Raw genomic sequence first — 18,312 nt, forward strand, 5'->3', positions numbered from 1 at the left:
CAGTATGGAAGGATGGAAGGACCCGCTCCTATGAAATGGATAGGGATCACTAATAATGACATTCCCTCCTCTCCATCCCTTGCAGCTCCTTCCAGTGTACCAGGACAACCACAGGAATAAAGAGTAAAGTATGGAGCCTTTTTTTATGAATGTTTCATTTCATCTTTAAATGACTGTATGACGAGTGGTTAGTGCACAGACCTCACAGCTAGGAGACCAGGGTTCAATTCCACCCTCGGGCATCTCTGTGTGGAGTTTGCATGTTCTCCCCGTGCATGCGTGGGTTTTCTCCGGGTACTCCGGTTTCCTCCCACATTCCAAAAACATGCTAGGTTAATTGGCGACTCCAAATTGTCCATAGGTATGAATGTGAGTGTGAATGGTTGTTTGTCTATATGTGCCCTGGGATTGGCTGGCGACCAGTCCAGGGTGTACCCCGCCTCTCGCCCGAAAACAGCTGGGATAGGCTCCAGCACCCCCGCGACCCTCATGAGGAAAAGGCGGTAGAAAATGAATGAATGAATTAATGAATGCCTGTATTGAAATATAGTAAATACAAGGATTTCTGACGTTATTTCTGGGTATGCAGTGTTATGTATGAACGTACGTATCTGTGTATTTCTGTATTTCTATGTATGAATGTACGTACTGTGTATTTCTGTATTTCTATGTATGAATGTACGTACTGTGTATTTCTGTATTTCTATGTATGAACATACATACTGTAACAGCGATGCGATGACAAACAGAAAGAAGCTGCATCTTTTTCATCTCCAGATGAATCTGATAATGAGAAGATGTTACATGTTCCTACGACACACACACATTGTTTTGAAAGTATTTTGAGTGTGCTGCTGTGGGAGTTGTGTGATGTGTGTATGTGATATGTGTAAGTATGTGTGTGTGTGTGTCGTTGGTGCAAAGTGAGCACTGCAAAGAACCCCAGTGTCTTGGGGGCTTGTTCACAAGGCTTGTCTTTGCACAGCGACGTGCCCAAAGAGAGGCGGGATTCCTTCTCGTTAGACAACTTTCTTCACTGTTTCATCAGACTTTAGTGTTGTGGGCCAAGGGGGGGGGGGGGGTGGAGGGATGGAGGGCCAAAAGGGCTCTCATTTTAAAGTTGAGGGGGTGGAATTAATAAACATTGGAAGTGAGGGGTGGGGGGGGGGGGTGTTGGGGGGTGGCAGCAAAGACAAGCTAATGGTGCGGCGACCTTGTTTGCCTTCTTCACTCACCCTGGTGGAGAAAAGTGCTTGAAGGCAGAAGAAAGGCTTTGATTGAGAGACCCATGTGGCCTCCTGCAAAACATTCATGGTTTGACTTTGACTCATATCACACTTAGCTTACTTTGCTGTGTTAGCTTACTTGGCTGTGTTAGCTTACTTTGCTGTTAGCTGCAGACGGCTAAAGGGATGGAGGACTGACGATGACGAATGACAACACCCCTAGAATTCTTATTTTTACATCACATAGCACAGCCTATGGGATCGCTGAAGGGACATAACAGACGGCCATCACTAGCATAGCAAGCTACCTAGTTAGCCTCTCCGATTTACGTTTGAAACTTAAGAAAATGTTCCAAACAGAGGAGGGATAAAATGTACCACTTCCACACGGACTGAGAGGGGAACCTTTTCTTCCACGCGATGTGATCCATGGCCCGTCCCTGTGAGCTATGGCATGTCAGCTCCATATAAACCCCAAAATAGTGAGGGACTCATAGAGCAAAGGTCCACTGGAGATTTCCTATTGACTGAAAAGGAGTCAACACAAAACCAATATTGTCTGAACATCTGGCAACGCAAGTGAGTAGCAAAATGAAATGAATGTGTGTGGGGGGCGGGGGGGTCGAAACACTCGGATGAAGGTGATGGAGTGGAGGACGCAACTGAGCAATTGTGGGGCATCCTCAAGCAGAAGGAAGAAGTTGGAGGAGGCTTTGCTCAATTCTTCGCCCAAGAGGATCAAGGCAGCGCTCGATAACAGTGGTACTCACATTAAATATTCACAAAATGGACAAGTTCACTTGTGTTGCCAGCTATTTAGACAATAATGACTGTATGTCCAATCATTTTCAGGGGCAATACAAGCTGTACACTGACTACTCTAAAGTACAACCAAGTTTTCATAGTACTGTCCCTTGAAAAGCTCCAGCATAAAATGACTGCTGAAGTGTGAAGACTGTACGGACTTTTGTCGGATACTGTAAAGCGCGCGCGCACACACACACACACACACACACACACCCTGAGCTCGCTCCCTGAGCGGCTGACTTGAAAGTCAAGACAAGCGTTTTAAAGGAGGCGCTGGTCACATTTGAACAAGATGAGACAAAAGGGTCACGGCTCAAGGGAGCTCTGAGGAGTTTCTGACCTCCGCTTGCTCCATGCAGGATTTACTCTGCAAGGACACACATACACACACACACACACTTACACACGGACGCCAACGTACAGTACAGCTATCCGACCTCCTATTGGACGTGGTTAGACCTAGAGGCGGGTGTCTTATCTCCGTGTTGCTTTGCTTTCGCTCCTGTAATTCCCAACGCCACCAGGGAGCCATCAGGCCGCGGCGCCGACTCCACGGGGGTGTCGTCATGACGATATTGCAGCAGCTAATTGCTAAACGACAGTGAGCTCAAGGAGGCGGCGGCAGCAGAAGAGATGGGGACGGTGTGGATCGATGGCGCGTCGATACGGCCCTGCCAGGTAATCACAAAGCACGGTGATTAATGGCGGACGATCAATGGCTATTAACCCTCGCGTGTACGCATTAGTTCCCGACATCGGCGTGGACACGGGTGACGGAAGACATCAGAGACGGACGTCCCAAAGGGAAACCGAAGTGTCTCACTTTTGCCATTTTAGAAAAGTGAAGCCAAACAGAAGTTCTAAGCGATGAAGGCAGCAGGAACTAGAGAAGCACTCGAGAAGCGCAGACGTCTGCCATTTTTATGGCGTTATATGCACAGATGATGAAAAAAGGTCCTATCTTGCAATGTTAGAGAATTCCTGGATCCAGACGGTGAAATGTTATCTGTGCTTCCATATCCCATTTTTCACACAATTCCTGAAAATTTCATCCAAATCCACTCAGAACTTTCCAGCTTATTTTGAAGAGATAGATAAATGTCGGCAGAAACCAACACCAGCTGTGGAGAAGCCGTGTGGATCTTCATGCATGGTGCTCATTGCCCTCTCACACGGACACATTTTGGTGCCGCATCACTATCACACACCCATGTAACAACCCCCACGCCCCCCTTCCAATATGCTCTCTGTCATTCAGCAGTTTGAAGCCAAAGACATTTGCAGCGGCATCCTCACCACATCTTCTCATGCGTGGACCAACACAAAGCAGCTGCATGTTCAGGCTTTGAGGAACCAAAATGCCACCAATTTGCAGCCTTCTGGCTTTTATTGCCAGTAATGAGGGGTCAAATGACCCGAGTGGTCAAATGACCCGAGTGGTGCCGCCTCTCTGGATGCAATGGCTGCTTTGCACCAGAAGAGGGAGCTGCTACTGAGGTGAGGGGGGTGGGGGAGGGGGGTACTCTAAAGTAGGTCAGAGGAGTCTGTCTCTCACCTGGCAATCCTCTGCTCTTCTTCACTTGCTCTGCACTCACTTTACATCAGGTAACAGCCTCTCTTTCCACTTTGCTCGTCAACCCCCCCCAACTCTGACAAACATTCTCTCTGGGCAACCTTGAGCCGGCGAAGCAGGCGTGCACGCTCCATGCAGATCAATATCGCCGCCACAAGGTCACATTGAAATTCAATGAATGTGGTGGGGCACCCAGGTGAGAAAAGGGATGAAAGAGGGCCCCTGGATAAAAGAAGTCCTTTGGTATTATTTTTGTCTGGTGCCAGCCTCAGTAGCTCCATGTTTTATTAACGGTCACGGAGCGAGCCAGTGAAAGCATATTGTGTCTCGTGTGCCACCATCTGCGTCTTCTTTGCCTGGCGTTTTGTTTCTGCTGCCGCCCCACGCTTCCTCGCCGCCGCTGTGCAGTCATGTGACGCTACGTCATCAAACACGACAACAAATACATGCGATGCTTTGTTTTTGCTCCGATCCACGCGGCAGGAATGCATTGAAATATGCATGCAGGCCTCGGCTGACTGAATATTTAAAGCAGCCTGAAGGTGAAGACCTCCTCAGCCTGACGGAGCCAGGGGCCTCCCGAAGAAACTTGCATCCGCTAAGTCAACGTTTCTGGAAAAGTTGCACAAAACGCTGACAGATATGCTTGACAACCAATCATAATTACAAAAGACTTCAGTTCAGTGAGCATGACAGGAGTTTTTTCTTTGGCTTTTCTGTAAGTTTTCTTGTATTTTTCAAATGTACATAAAAAAACACTTAGGATAGCCCTACATTAGGGCAACGGCAATCAAGCAGATTCCCATTTAAGAGCATACAACGGGTAAAAAAAAGAGCATTTTGTCAACATCATTGAAGACTATTAGGAGGAGTTTCTTTTTACACTTGAATGACATTTAGGAACGTGATAAAACATTGCCTGTATGCTTACTAAAGCTTTCAGGATGGACACAGTTTGATACTGGAACAGATCATTTATATTACTACTGTATTATTTTGGATGGGAACAATCATTCATTCATTCATTCATTCAACCATTCACACTCACATTCATACCTATGGACAATTTGGAGTCGCCAGTTAACCTAGCATGTTTTTGGAATGTGGAGGAAACCGTGAGTACCCGGAGAAAACCCACGCATGCACGGGGAGAACATGCAAACTCCACACAGAGATGGCCGAGGGTGGAATTGAACCCTGGTCTCCTAGCTGTGAGGTCTGCGCGCTAACCACTAGACCGCCGTGCTGCCCCTGGATGGGAACAATCGTTCTAAAAAACACTTTCATTAATTTTCTATACTGGCTGTCCTAATTGGAGCGACGAGTGAGCTGGAGCCTATCCCAGCTGACTTGGCTGGCCAGGAGGCGGGGTCCACTAAGGACTGGTCACCAGTCAATCACAAACAAACAAAACCAACCATCCACTCTACGAGTAATTGAGAGTGGTGGTGGGGATCTGGAGAGAACCCACACAAGCATGAGAAGAACACTGGCGGCTGACATGCTCACCACTAGTCCACCGTGCGGCCAGGGCAACGCCATGAATGCCAAAAGCAACGCTAGCATAGGCTGACGCTTACAGGAAGTGTGTCCAACATGAGCCAGGAGGATGTAACGACAGAGCGGCCGTGGACACGGCGAGCGGCAAAAGAGAGAGAGAACGTGACCCGCAGAGACCCAAGTGATGCAGGCGTTAATTACCGTCTGCTAATTACAAGGGAGACGCATCATTAAGCAGAGTGAGCCACTGGAGGGCCCAAAGGCCCCCCCCTGTACAAGCACAGCGCCCTCCCCTCCACGGCGCCTGCTCCATTCTTCTCGACCCCGATCTTCTGTCCCAATTAGCACTGCTCTTTGCTCTCTCTCTCTCTCTCTCTCTCCCTGGTGTGCTGGGACCAACGATGCGCCAGCCGCTCACTGAGCACATCCACGAGTGAGCCTTGAACTCCATGATGGGAGGCGGGGCTAAAGAGACATTGTGTTTTTATTAGAGTATGTCCCCCCCCACTTGTACCCCAACTTTTGTTCCACAGCATCTGGAGTGACACCAAAGCGTCATCCCGTTCCAAGTCGGGCCGCTTCCCAGACTGTTTGAGGCTGGGCTCTTCGGCAAACGTCATTGCGTTCCCGCACGGACCTCTTGAGGTTTTGGAAAGGATGGGGGGGGGGTCGGCCTCTTGGATGCAGCAAACAAATAATAATACCAACATTCTGAAGTAATATGTAAATGACTTGTCATTTGCGCTAATGAGCATAAGACAGATGAGAAATGCTATAGATGATTCTGTCTGGTTGTGACTCCACACGGGTGAATTAGCGTGACTGTTTGTGGGTGTCATTGTGTGGAGCTCAGCATTTACACCTCCATTATTTGTTGCTAATGCTCTCATTCAGGAGCATCACACCCACCCGAGGTGTCAGCAGGTATGAAACATTCACCAGCAGTCTGCACATCCAATCCTTTCTTACGGCGATGGACTTGGTTCCCCCCCCCTCCCTGTCTAGGGTTCCCACTGGCTGTTTGACTGCAATTTCTCTGAATTTATGGATATATTTTACATATTTATAGACAGGCATTGGAAAAGAAATGCTGCTCTTTAATGCTGTTTAAAACAGCATTTCTGGAAATGCTGCAAATGTTTGACACAGTACAAATTATCTGTGATGAAATACATGTCACAAAAACCAATTCTGCAACTTTACAGAGGGAAAAATGACCTACTAAAGAAAATACTGCATTGTTATGATATCATAACAGAAAAGAATATCGTATTTGTGTGACAATAAACATTTTAAAACACACCTGCATCGTTTTGGGACATGTTTTTTCTGAAAATTAATGCTTTTTTGGTCTTGTTTCCACTCCTATTTATTTCCCTCAAGTCTTTGCGTGTTTTGGTCTGATTATATTCACCGTCAGCAAATTGAAGGCAAAATCACAGAAGAACCTTGAAAAAATTTCAAGTGAAAAGTATTGGTATCGGCAGCAGCAGTTACCCAGCTTTCACCCATTTTCTACCGCTGTTCCTCACCAGGGTCTCAGTGGTGCTGGAGCCTATGCCAGCTGTCTTGGGGCGGGAGGCGGGGTACACCCTGGACTGGTGGCCAGCCAATCCCAGGGCACATATAGACAAACCATTCACACTCACATTCATACCTATGGACAATTTGGAGTCGCCAATTAACCTAGCATGTTTTTGGAATGTGGGAGGAAACCGGAGTACCCGGAGAAAACCCACGCATGCACGGGAGAGATGGCCGAGTGTGGAATTGAACTCGGGTCTCCTAGCCGTGAGGCCTGCGTGCTCAGTTCCGGAGCCGTTACCCCAAATAAAGCTGACATGAGTAATAACTGTTAGTGTTAGCCCTTGATTGAAGGTAAATAATGTTGCCATTGTTTTCATAGCAGTCAAAGCTCAATGATGGCCATTATTACAAATGTATCCTTTTTGTCTTCGTCAAGCAACTATTTGTGTTAGTGATTGCAGGCGTTATGATCAGGCCAACCATTACAGCCCTCATTGCTCATTTTTACCAACAACATTTACAGAAATTGTGACATTGTCATTCTTAGTCCTGAAATTGGTGTCGTGTGGAGGCACACATCGGCCCGCGCTGACAGACGCCATGCTAATGGTAAATGTGTAAAATGCATGGCGGGGCATAAATTAGAGCTCCTGAGGGTGGGGCTGAACGTGAAGAGAAGGGTCAGTCAAGGATGGCTCGATCGCTGGCTTAATATTGCAACAGAGCATGAATAAAACAAAGCTGGTACCTCCACTACCACTCCCTCCTGACCCAAACTAACTGCAGTCTTCTGGGGTGGGAGGGCGGACGCCGCCCATGCGGCGAGGGGGGTCCTCCATCGTTAGGATGCACGACGACTTCATGTCGCTTCAACTTAAACAGAGCTGTCACTGGCTGGCAATGCTTGACCCCGCCTCGGCTGATGGCGGCTCTCTTGAGGCCGAGCCCACCTCTGCCGCCAGCGCCGCCGCCGGAACATCGGACGAGTGACGCTGATGTTTAAGTAGCCGTCAACTGTCGCCAATCGTGATGAATTCTTCCTAAGTTGCGTGTGCGGAGGTGGCTGGCTGTGCATGTTGAACGTTATTTAGAAAGCTGCCAGCACGACCGCCGCTCACATCTTCACTCAGCCTCACTCGTCCAAACACGAATACGCTCTACCGTGGAATCACACAACTCTATTATGCTCCAAATGGACTTTTAATACACAAGTAATACAAGTTAGCGCCCTAACATATGAAACGGCAGGCACACAAAAGGCAAAACACCAAAACAACAACGACGATGGCGAGGTGGTGCAGCTCAGGCAAACATAAAATTCATCATGAGAGCAAGAAAAGGAGAAGCTAACAGAGCTAACAGAGATGCAACAGGATGCATCAAACACACGGCTAACCGTCATCCAACAAGCAAATAGCTGAAAGACTTGAGCATGAAGAAGAGGCGGCCAGACGCCGGCCTGCCTTGGAGCCTCGTTTTGGCTAGGAACAGCAGTTGGAGGTGTCCATGCTGTGGCCCCGGAGGACACAGGAAGCACAGGGAAAGAGTCGCCACGATACCAATCAAAAATCAAGCCAATCTGGTCGGTTCATTCTGTCATGTTGAGCCAAAACTTGGCGTAGCATTGATCAATAAAAAGTTCATTCATTCATTCATTCATTCATTCATTCATTTTCTACCGCTTTTTCCTCACAAGGGTCGCAGGGGGTGCTGGAGCCTATCCCAGCTGTCTTCGGGCGAGAGGCGGGGTACACCCTAGACTGGTGGCCAGCCAATCACAGGGCACATATAGACAAACAACCATTCACACTCACATTCATACCTATGGACAATTTGGAGTCACCAATTAACCTAGCATGTTTTTGGAATGTGGGAGGAAACCGGAGTACCCGGAGAAAACCCACGCATGCACGGGGAGAACATGCAAACTTCACACAGAGATGGCCGAGGGTGGAATTGAACCCTGGTCTCCTAGCTGTGAGTTCTGCGCGCTAACCAGGAACTAGCAGAAACACCAGCCCAACTAAACAGAACCCTGACTACAGTTCAAAGACAAGCGTGCTACCCAAGTCCAGAACCAGTAACAAAATAAAAGCACCCAAAGCAGACCAAGCCATGACCCAACCCGTCTTATTAAATATCCAAAAAAAAAGAACTAACGAACGTCAGCCCCGATTAGAAAGCTTTTCTTTACTTTATGTCAGACTTTACCCCCCAAGTTCCCCCCCACCCGCCACCTCACACTCTTCCCGTATGTGGCCCCGGTGTCCTTCTGGTGTGAGAGGCGTCAGCGTTTTATCAGCGATCGTTGAGCCAATGGCCTGTCAGCGTGCCTTAAGGACGCAGCGGGGGGGGGTCAAGGCTCACCTTTGCCACGGCTGACATTTTAATTTGTCACTCCCGTCCCGTCCTGCTTCCGTCAATAGCCCATCAATGCATCAAAAGCAACAGCGCCGGACGCCAGGGGATTTCTGACTTCGATAGTATCGATACGATGTTCTGATTAAGTACGGCTTTGCTGCTTCAGCTGCACAGGAGCTTGGCCCGGGAATGGGAATGCGGAGATGAGGAGGGAATGAGGATGACGAGGAGGGAAGAAGAGATCACAGCAGAGGAGATAATGGAAAGGTCACGTCTTTGAATATATAAATCTCCATTAAAGTACACGCGTTAGGAGGCCAGACAGTGTTTCCCAAAGCAATCAAGCCAGCTCCTGTCCATGTCCTCGCTACGTCAAATATTCTCCATGAGGTCCATGAGGGCTGATCTTTTTAGGAGAAAAGGAAAGTGTGAGCTTTTAGATGAGGAACATTCTAATAATGCTTTTTCATTCGTTCATTCATTTTCTAACGCTTATCCTCACCAGGGTCGCGGGGGTGCTGGAGCCTATCCCAGCTGTCTTTGGGCGTGAGGCGGGGTACACCCTGGACTGGTGGCCAGCCAATCACAGGGCACATATAGACAAACAACCATTCACACTCACATTCATACCTATGGACAATTTGGAGTTGCCAATTAACCTAGCATGTTTTTGGAATGTGGGAGGAAACCGGAGTACCCGGAGAAAACCCACGCATGCACGGGGAGAACATGCAAACTTCACACAGAGATGGCCGAGGATGGAATTGAACTCTGGTTTCCTAGCTGTGAGGTCTGCGCGCTAACCACTCCTTCACCGTGCAGCCAGTTTTGTTTTCTTGTTAAATGAAATGATTGTAAAATGACTACTCTCTTAGCTGGGATAGGCTCCAGCGCCCCTGCGACCCTGGTGAGGAAAAAGCGGTAGAAAATGAATGAAGGACTGCTCTCTTGCACATTGAATATGACTTTTGTTTTTGGTAAACTCTAATTGAACTTAAGAGGGCTACATGACTTGGGGAGGCCAACGTTACACAAGACCTGATTGTTACACAAGATGTTTTCGGATGTGTTTGGAGTCCAAGATGTTCTGCCAAAATACTTGGGTCCAGTCAGGAGGCAAGACCAGATGGGGACTGAATTCTGGAAATCTGCGTCATTGTTATTGTTGATGAGGTCTATATAAGTGCTGTATGAAATAAACACGGGACCCTTTTCCCTACAACTGCAGAGGTGGTTCGTGTTGCATTATTTGCCAACATTTGGCGCCACTCACACAAACTGTGCCCCTCACTTGAGAGTGGGAAAACCTTTGTGTGTTTTAACTAAAAGTGACTCGAGTCCGGCTGTGTTACAGCATGATTGGCTTGGTGTAGAAGTGTAAAGTGTAAGAAAAAGCGCAAGAGGCTCTTGCCGGCTGTGTGTGTGTTTTAAGACTTATGCTGCAGCAGCTCTGAGTCCTGTAGTTTGTTTATTTGCCAACAAAATCATACTATATATATATTATATCATACTTGGACCACACCTAATACAGTAATCCTTGTTTATCACAATCAATTGCTTCCAGACCACATAAGTGATAAGTCATGTTCCGTGCATTAGGGGTCTTTATTGATTAAAACGTCATATTTCCGTAGTGACTGCATAGAAAACCTGCTCAGGACCTTCTAAATATGTTCATATATACATTTGTAGAGCCCTCCAGACATGATCTAACACCCCTATGGTCACTTTTACACTACTATAACGCCCAGTTGTAAATATACATACTGTATATTCAGAGAAATAATACACGAATAAGACTCATGCTCATGTTGCAATGAATGGACGTGTGCCAGACGCGTGGACGGGACATTTTTTGTCTCTGATATTCTCTTGGTGTGGTGGCACATTAAAGCCAACAGAGATCAGAATTGTATCGGCAGATGTCCAAATTCAGGTATTGGGATCTGATCAGAAGTGAAAAAATGTGGATCGGTGTATCCCTAAACGAAATATAAGCAGGATGCAATGTTGCTCCACCTGAAATATCGCTTTCATACCACAATTCCAGACTACTGTTCATCAGCAACCTCCATGGACCTCCCGTCTCACTCAAAGCTTCCAAATATGCTTCTTCATAATTTGTTCATGTTTCAGTTGCTTACCATCTCACACGATCTTACACACATCTGTACTCTTGCTGCTGTGCAATGCAAATTTCCCCACTGAGGGATGAATAAAGGCATATCTTATCTTATCTTATCTTACACACACACAGCTTTGGAGAACTTTTTCTTGGCCGTGCGGCTCATTAAGCCCTCATAATGGCGTCCGTCAGCACCGGAGAGACAACTCTCCCCGCTGTGTCAATACAGGTTTGCCGCACTTTGGCCGGCGGTGCCCTCCAAGACCCCCCCGGCGTCCTGCACATGTCAGCAGAAACATAAGCCACTGTGTCAGGCGGGCCGGTGCCTCCTCCCTCTGCAGAACCCTCCATCAATCCGCCCCTCCCTCCCCTCTCCGTGCAGTCCCAGGGGCGGCGGGTCAGTCCTAATTGTATGCAAATCAGGGCGCCGCGCGTCTCCCTAAGTGCTGACAATGGATGGGTGACACCGGGCGATTGCGGCCGATGCAAAAGAGAAAAGTGTGTGTCAGTCTGCATTGCAGTGGTGCCTGGCCTGGTCCATAAGGTGATTTACTGTATTTTAGTGTATTTACATGATCTTGGCCGCCCGGCGCCCGCTTCAATATTTCAATATGCATGAGGACTACAGCCGAGAGACGCTCCGCCGTGACACAGCAGATTTCAAGATCACCCCCTCACAACTTTGAGGAACACGTTGAGGAACGGACCACACCCATCAGCACGGGCGGGACGTGGTCACCGTGAGAGGAAATGCTGCAGGCTCAATGCCTCTGCGATACTTTCACAATAAAATACCCACTCGGCCCAACAATGACTTATAAATATTAATATAGCAAACAGCGGATGCTGTGAACTGGGCCCAAAATGCACTACTGAACATGCGGCAACACAAGTGAGGAAGATAATGGTGTCATGCTCACACTCAAGCAGGGTGGACGAGTGCTGCCAGCACAGGGGAGCTGCGGTTCATGGAGGGGAAAAATGAATTGCAACATATCCCGTGCCATTTTGACACAGGAATCTATTCCGCATGGCTGATTTCCAACATGACAAGGAGCCCCGACCCTCCCTCAACACCTCCGAGTGTCTCGCTAAGGAAGTATGTCTCTCGACCTGAACCTGGATTTCAGGTACCAGCGAGGGTATCCTCAAGGAGTGGAAGGGGATTCCAGTAATTCCATGTCTAAAAGGACTAAGGCAGTGCGAGATACACTAAATCAGGTGTGTCCAAAGCATGGCCTGTGGACCTTTTGAGACCCGTGGCTAGTTTTTGTTGGCCAGCGGCACAATATAAAAATCCTGTACTGTACTGCTACACAAGCAAGTGCAGTACATCATCCCACTTCCTGCCGTGTCGTTCCTTGATGAGATGTTCTAAATGTGAGGGCTGTTCTGTCTCACTTTTGTCAAATTCAGTATGTCTCATTTCAATATTCCAAACGGAATCCGCTGATGGGGAGAAGGAAATATGCGGCTGTCTTGTTCCATGGAAGCTCGCCTGGTGAATGATCATGGTCAGCGCTAATCTTGCTGACGGGAGCGATGCATTTCCTGTGGTTGTTTAACGGCAAAAGAGACAGCCGCCTGTTCCTCGCTCTTAATGTCGGGCGGCGGGAAACGCTCGGTCAGCGTTCTTCCGTACTTCAACTGCATCACTTTGTACTTGTGCCACTCTTCTACTACTCTTAGAATAGCAGTAACGCTTGGTTGGTGATGGGAATGTTAACCGAGCTACGTCACCACAATGGTGGTGCCTTGCTTTGGGGTAAAAATATTCCACAAACCTCTCTCTTTTAACCGCCAACGAGGCGGCGGCGTACTTCATGAGACGTGACTTAGCGAGCATGAAAGCTTTCTTCTTCTTTGTCTGTGATCCAGCCCACTACTTTTCACCGCTGCTACACCGGAAAGCTAACTAGCTAGTAAACAAGAGCTGTGGTTGCATTGCAAAATGTATTGCATTTGACCTCAGGTTCCTCTGTCATTATGATTTTGGAATCAATCATATCTTTGGTTATAGATATAGAAGTCGTTTATGATGTAATAATTTCCCATCCATCCACAAGAGGCCTACTTTAAATGTATCGAAATGATGAGCCATGTTTGAGTACCTCATTGCCAGGTGGAGTGTCCTGGTTTTCAGTAATCAAATATGATCACCCTACTTAAGTGCAAGTACGCACTCGTGTCATTTATCCATCCACCGGAGCACTTCCTCTTACCTTTTTTCTGGTCCCACAGGCCTTGGGTATCGGGGTCAGGGTAATCCCGCCGTATGTAATCTCCCGTTTAATCCTTTCAATCCTCCACGATTAACACAAAAAGATGGCTGCTGGAAAAGGGGAGAAATCAAGCGTGGAAGAATGATTCCTCGGATCAGGCCTAAAGGGAAGAGATGGAAACAGAAGGGAGACTCAACATGGAGAAAACCTGTAGGTGCATGTGAACACACACTCTCATATACACCACACTGCAACTATTACACGGCACTGATCCAGACAGCCGCAAGCACCCTGGACTGGTGGCCAGCCAATCACGCACATATAGACAAACAACCATTCACACTCACATTCATACCTATGGACAATTTGGAGTTATTTATTCTAAAATTAAGAAGCCAAAGATGACCACTTCCACACGGAATGGGAGATGAACCTTTTCTTTACTCATGTAGGACATGTCACGGTTGACTTTATGGCTTGATGCAGTGTTAAGGTAATGTTGTGTAAGGTAATGTCTCATTCATGTTTTGTGTCATTACTGCCTAGTGACCAGGACACTGCATATCACTTGTATGTCAATATGTTTTAGGCTAATAATAGACCAGACTAGATTAGTCTACAACGAAACTTATGAATGAATTCATTAGTGAAAAAGCGAGCCATAATGGAACTACAATATCGCAAGGGATGAATGTAATTGGGTTGACATGAGAAATGGTGTTGGTTTTCGTACATTTTGTTTTTCAAAATGACCAAATTAATAACCCAACAGAGGTACCGCTGTAATTATCTCCCTTGAAGGACCGCCGTACCCCCCCCCCCCCCGGACAAGGACGCGGCCGCTTGGGATGGATCCCCCAAGGGCAAAGGGAAATGGCCCCGCTATGACTTCCCACCCGACAAGTCAGGAGGGAAGCGACCTTGTGTGTCTCCGGGTTTTGCCGGCGGGCTGCTGACATTCCCGCTGTCAGCCACTTGAAAATGGAAGTGACTGTCACTTTAGTGACAAGTCTCCACGCAGGGAAACAACCTTGATGTGAAACTGACGTGTTCTTCAAGCTTCTCCTGCTGCTTTTGCCTCATTAATGATTAATTAATTTTTACCAAATATTTAACAGACAAGAACAGAGCAGAAATGGACAAACCAGTTGTCATTTTATCAGAATAAAGTCAAAATGTTTAGAGAAACGAGTCATATTCTAACAGGACATTTTAAAAATGAAAATAGACTTATAATATTTTGAGGAAATAAATATTCATTCATTCATTTTCTACCGCTTTTTCCTCACGAGGGTCGCGGGGGTGCTGGAGCCTATCCCAGCTGTCTTCAGGCGAGAGGTGGGGTACACCCTGGACTGGTGGCCAGCCAATCACAGGGCACATATAGACAAACAACCATTCACACTCACATTCATACCTATGGACAATTTGGACTGGCCAATTAACCTCGCAAGTTTTTGGAATGTGGGAGGAAACCTACGGGGAGAACATGCAACTCCAACACAGAGATGCCCGAGGGTGGAATTGAACACTGATGAGTCCACCCCTCCTAACTGGGCACTAAGACCTGCATGGTAAGGGTCTACGAACAGCAGCAACAAAAATAGCCACTTCCTTCTTTCTCTGGTGTCCTTCCAGAGAAATAAACAATATGAAGGACGTTTCTAAACAGATAAATAAACAACATGAAGGACGTTTGTCACCGGCTTCCTTCCACTGTGGAACCAGATCCACAGAGGCAGACGACAAAACCAAAGAACTTCCGCTTCTCGTCTTTCACTTGCTTATGAGAATACGACACCGCTGAAGCAGCACGGGTCCTCCTCCGCCCAGCAAGCGGCCGTCCGGGCGGGGTTGCTTAGCGAGTGGCAAAAAGATGGAGGAAGCAACAGAAGCTAAAGACGTGCGGCGTGGAGGAGCCCCAGAGAGGATCAGAGGGTAGATGGTGGTCTGTGAGGGTTTCAGGAGATCTGCTTTTACACATGAGGAGCAAAGTCAGAGGAGAAAACAGCTGCTTTAGTGGAGGAGGAGGAAGAGGAGGAGGAAGAAGAAAGCTGCCTCATGTGAGGAGGAACCTGCATAATTCATGTTCAGCTCCTTTTAGAAAGCTTCATCAGGACGCCCCACTTGACTGTAGCCATGCAGCGTCTGTGTGGGTGTGGGTGCACTCTATTCTTTTTGTTAGTTGTGGCGTTTTCTCTCAGCTTTCACTGTGTGGAGTGTGTGTGTGTGTGTGTGAGTGAGTGAGTGAGTGAGTGAGTGAGTGAGTGAGTGAGTGAGTGTGTGTTCACCTTGCTCTGCTCTTCACCCCCCCCCCCCCCCAACTGTACTCTCCAAGGCCATTAGAGATCCCTGAGGTCTGCCAGGCTGCTCCAGTCTGTGTCGGCTTTCATGTGTCAGTGAGGGGGCTCCGATGCTCCGATGTGTTCACAGCTCTGTAGCGAGTCCCCCATCCTCATGTGTGTGTGTGTGTGTGTGTGTGTGTGTGTGTGTGTGTCACGGTGCCGGCATGTACAGGCTGTGTGTGCTTTCATGATCACAAATCGGACTATGGCATTTCTTTCTTGCTTTCTGTGTGTGTGTGTGTGTGTGTGTGTGTGTGTGAATTGAGCTCTGAAACACACAAGCTCAGCCGTGAAGGTTTTTGTTGCAGTGGGGAGAACAGAAGATGACTTACAAAGAAGAAAAAAACACACTATTGTTGTTCCAAAGACAAATGTAGAGCTCCGTGTGTAAGAGAAATGTTTTTTCTTTTAATCTGCTGAAAAATGAAATGTTTGTAAACTGAATAAAGGGCTGACTTTCTAGTATGTTTCACTGTTTAAGCATCACAGGTGCTCCAATAGTGGCCTTGATGATGGAATTTAGAATTTCATGTTGCTTTTACTAGGTCCTCCTGGGTCCATCTGTTAGCGTTAATGCTAATGAGCTAAATGAGTATGTGTCACCAAGAAGCGCTATTGTGCACTTTATTCACATACAGTCATGGCTAAAAGTTTTGAGAATGACACAAATATTCTTTTTCTGCTGTCTCTGTGTTTGGGATTGTAATTTACATATACCCCTGATTGTTATGAAGCTTGATGGAGATGAATAGCAAAGTCATGAAAATGTATTTTTCCACTGCAATTCAGCCCTGCCACAAAAGGACCAGCTGACATCATGTTTGTGATGCCCTGGTTAAGTTGACGTGAGTGTTGACACGGACTAAGGCTGGTGATGATTCTGTTTATACAACAGAACACACTGGAAACGTTAAAAAAAAGAAGAGTGTGGTACTTAAAAGCTTTGTTTTTCCTCTGTTAAATAACCACGGTTGAATACATGCAGTTTGGCCAAATTCACTCACTCATGACGATGAGTGCGATATCAGACTACACTAGTCCCTTGCCACTTCATTCGTTCGTTCGTTCGTTTCTTTTGGCTTTTTTTTTTTCCTGATTTCAGATTGGCTACAGCCGGTATGATTTATAAATATATTCATAAATCATGCTGTTTTGTGGTTGAAAACAGCCTATGATTACTCCATAAATATGCATATGCATATATTTAGGCACTCAACCCAAGTGCTACTGAAATGTGACATTTGGGCAGCTAAATCTGTTTTCTCAGTCATTTGTGTTACATGAAGTAAAAAAATCCAATCCAGCCTAACTTGCAAATGTCAGTCAGTTGATCTGAGCTGAAAGGTTCCAGCTTTGACGTTCACATTCTCATGTCCTTTACCACGCGTGCCCTGCAAGTCATGCCAACACCCCCGGACCAAATACTCTCATAATCCACCTATTTAATGCTGCCGCTGTCACATGACAAACCACCAGTAATATGGAAAATCAGTACTGGGAATGAATACCGTTTTTATGAAAGCACAAACTCAGTTAGCCCTTTATCATACAATATTTCGTTGCCGATACGCGTTGCATTTTTGCTTGAATACTTCGAACATTACGGAACTTCCAGAGGTGATCTGTAAATTTGGCATGGAACAACTCCAGACCTCTACACTACAACATCACCTGGAGCAGTTCAGATTCTATATTTATCTAAAAACATGATGAATAAATCATATCATATCAATCTGACCACAGATTTTCCTTTTGAGATCAACACAGACAGTTTTGCTCTGATCAGCCAATCAGAGGATGGAAAAATGCTGACATTAAATTCATAAAATTCATTCATTCATTTTCTACTGCTTATCCTCACCAGGGTCGCGGGGTGCTGGAGCCTATCCCAGCTGTCTTGGGGCAAAAGGCGGGGTACACCCTGGACTGGTGGCCAGCCAATCACAGGGCACATATAGACAAACAACCATTCACACTCACATTCATACCTATGGACAATTTGGAGTCGCTAATTAACCTAGCATGTTTTTGGAATGTGGGAGGAAACCGGAGTACCCGGAGAAAACCCACGCATGCACGGGGAGAACATGCAAACTCCACACAGAAATGGCCGAGGGTGGAATTGAACTTGGGTCCCCTAGCTGTGAGGCCTGCGTGCTAACCGCCCGTTGAATTTACAATTTAAATAAATTTGAGGCCAGCAGAGAAGGCTTTGCAGGCCCTGATGGAACACCAGTGAATATTGTCTTTGGGAATGTCAGCATTTGGAGGTTTGGATGTGATTCAGCAGAGTTTGTCAGATCCTCTGGATTACCATGTCTGCTCCACATGCTGTCGTTAGGCACCATCCCTAACCCGTCATGGATTATGGGATGTTTACCACAGCCGCCCTCTCACCTGTACAACATTCCCACCTGCTTCTATGCCGGGACGGGAGCAGCAGGGGTCATGGGAGAACACACGGAGCGCTAAACACACTTAACACACTTAAGTCCAGCACAAAACAAGCAGCTTCTTGATTCCGGCTAATTACGGATTGCTTAAACATTCCACGCATGACTCTCAGCGCGCCTCCGTCGATCCGCTCTCTTCCTCGGGCTCTCAAATGAGCCTCGTCAATTAGAGT

The 18,312-nt window shown here is 47.0% G+C and overlaps 1 protein-coding gene across 1 annotated transcript in view; it reads right to left on the reverse strand.

Annotated features, from left to right (window-relative positions):
• The window catches only part of rapgef1b (Rap guanine nucleotide exchange factor (GEF) 1b), a 146,786-nt gene that overhangs the window by 52,930 nt on the left and 75,544 nt on the right, over positions 1-18,312 (reverse strand). The window contains exon 2 of the mRNA XM_058050045.1: positions 13,342-13,501. The gene's annotated coding sequence lies outside the window, so the exon portion shown is untranslated. The remainder of the gene's footprint in view (positions 1-13,341; positions 13,502-18,312) is intronic.

This window comes from Doryrhamphus excisus, chromosome 2, assembly GCF_030265055.1.
Source record: "Doryrhamphus excisus isolate RoL2022-K1 chromosome 2, RoL_Dexc_1.0, whole genome shotgun sequence".
NCBI lineage: Eukaryota > Metazoa > Chordata > Actinopteri > Syngnathiformes > Syngnathidae > Doryrhamphus > Doryrhamphus excisus.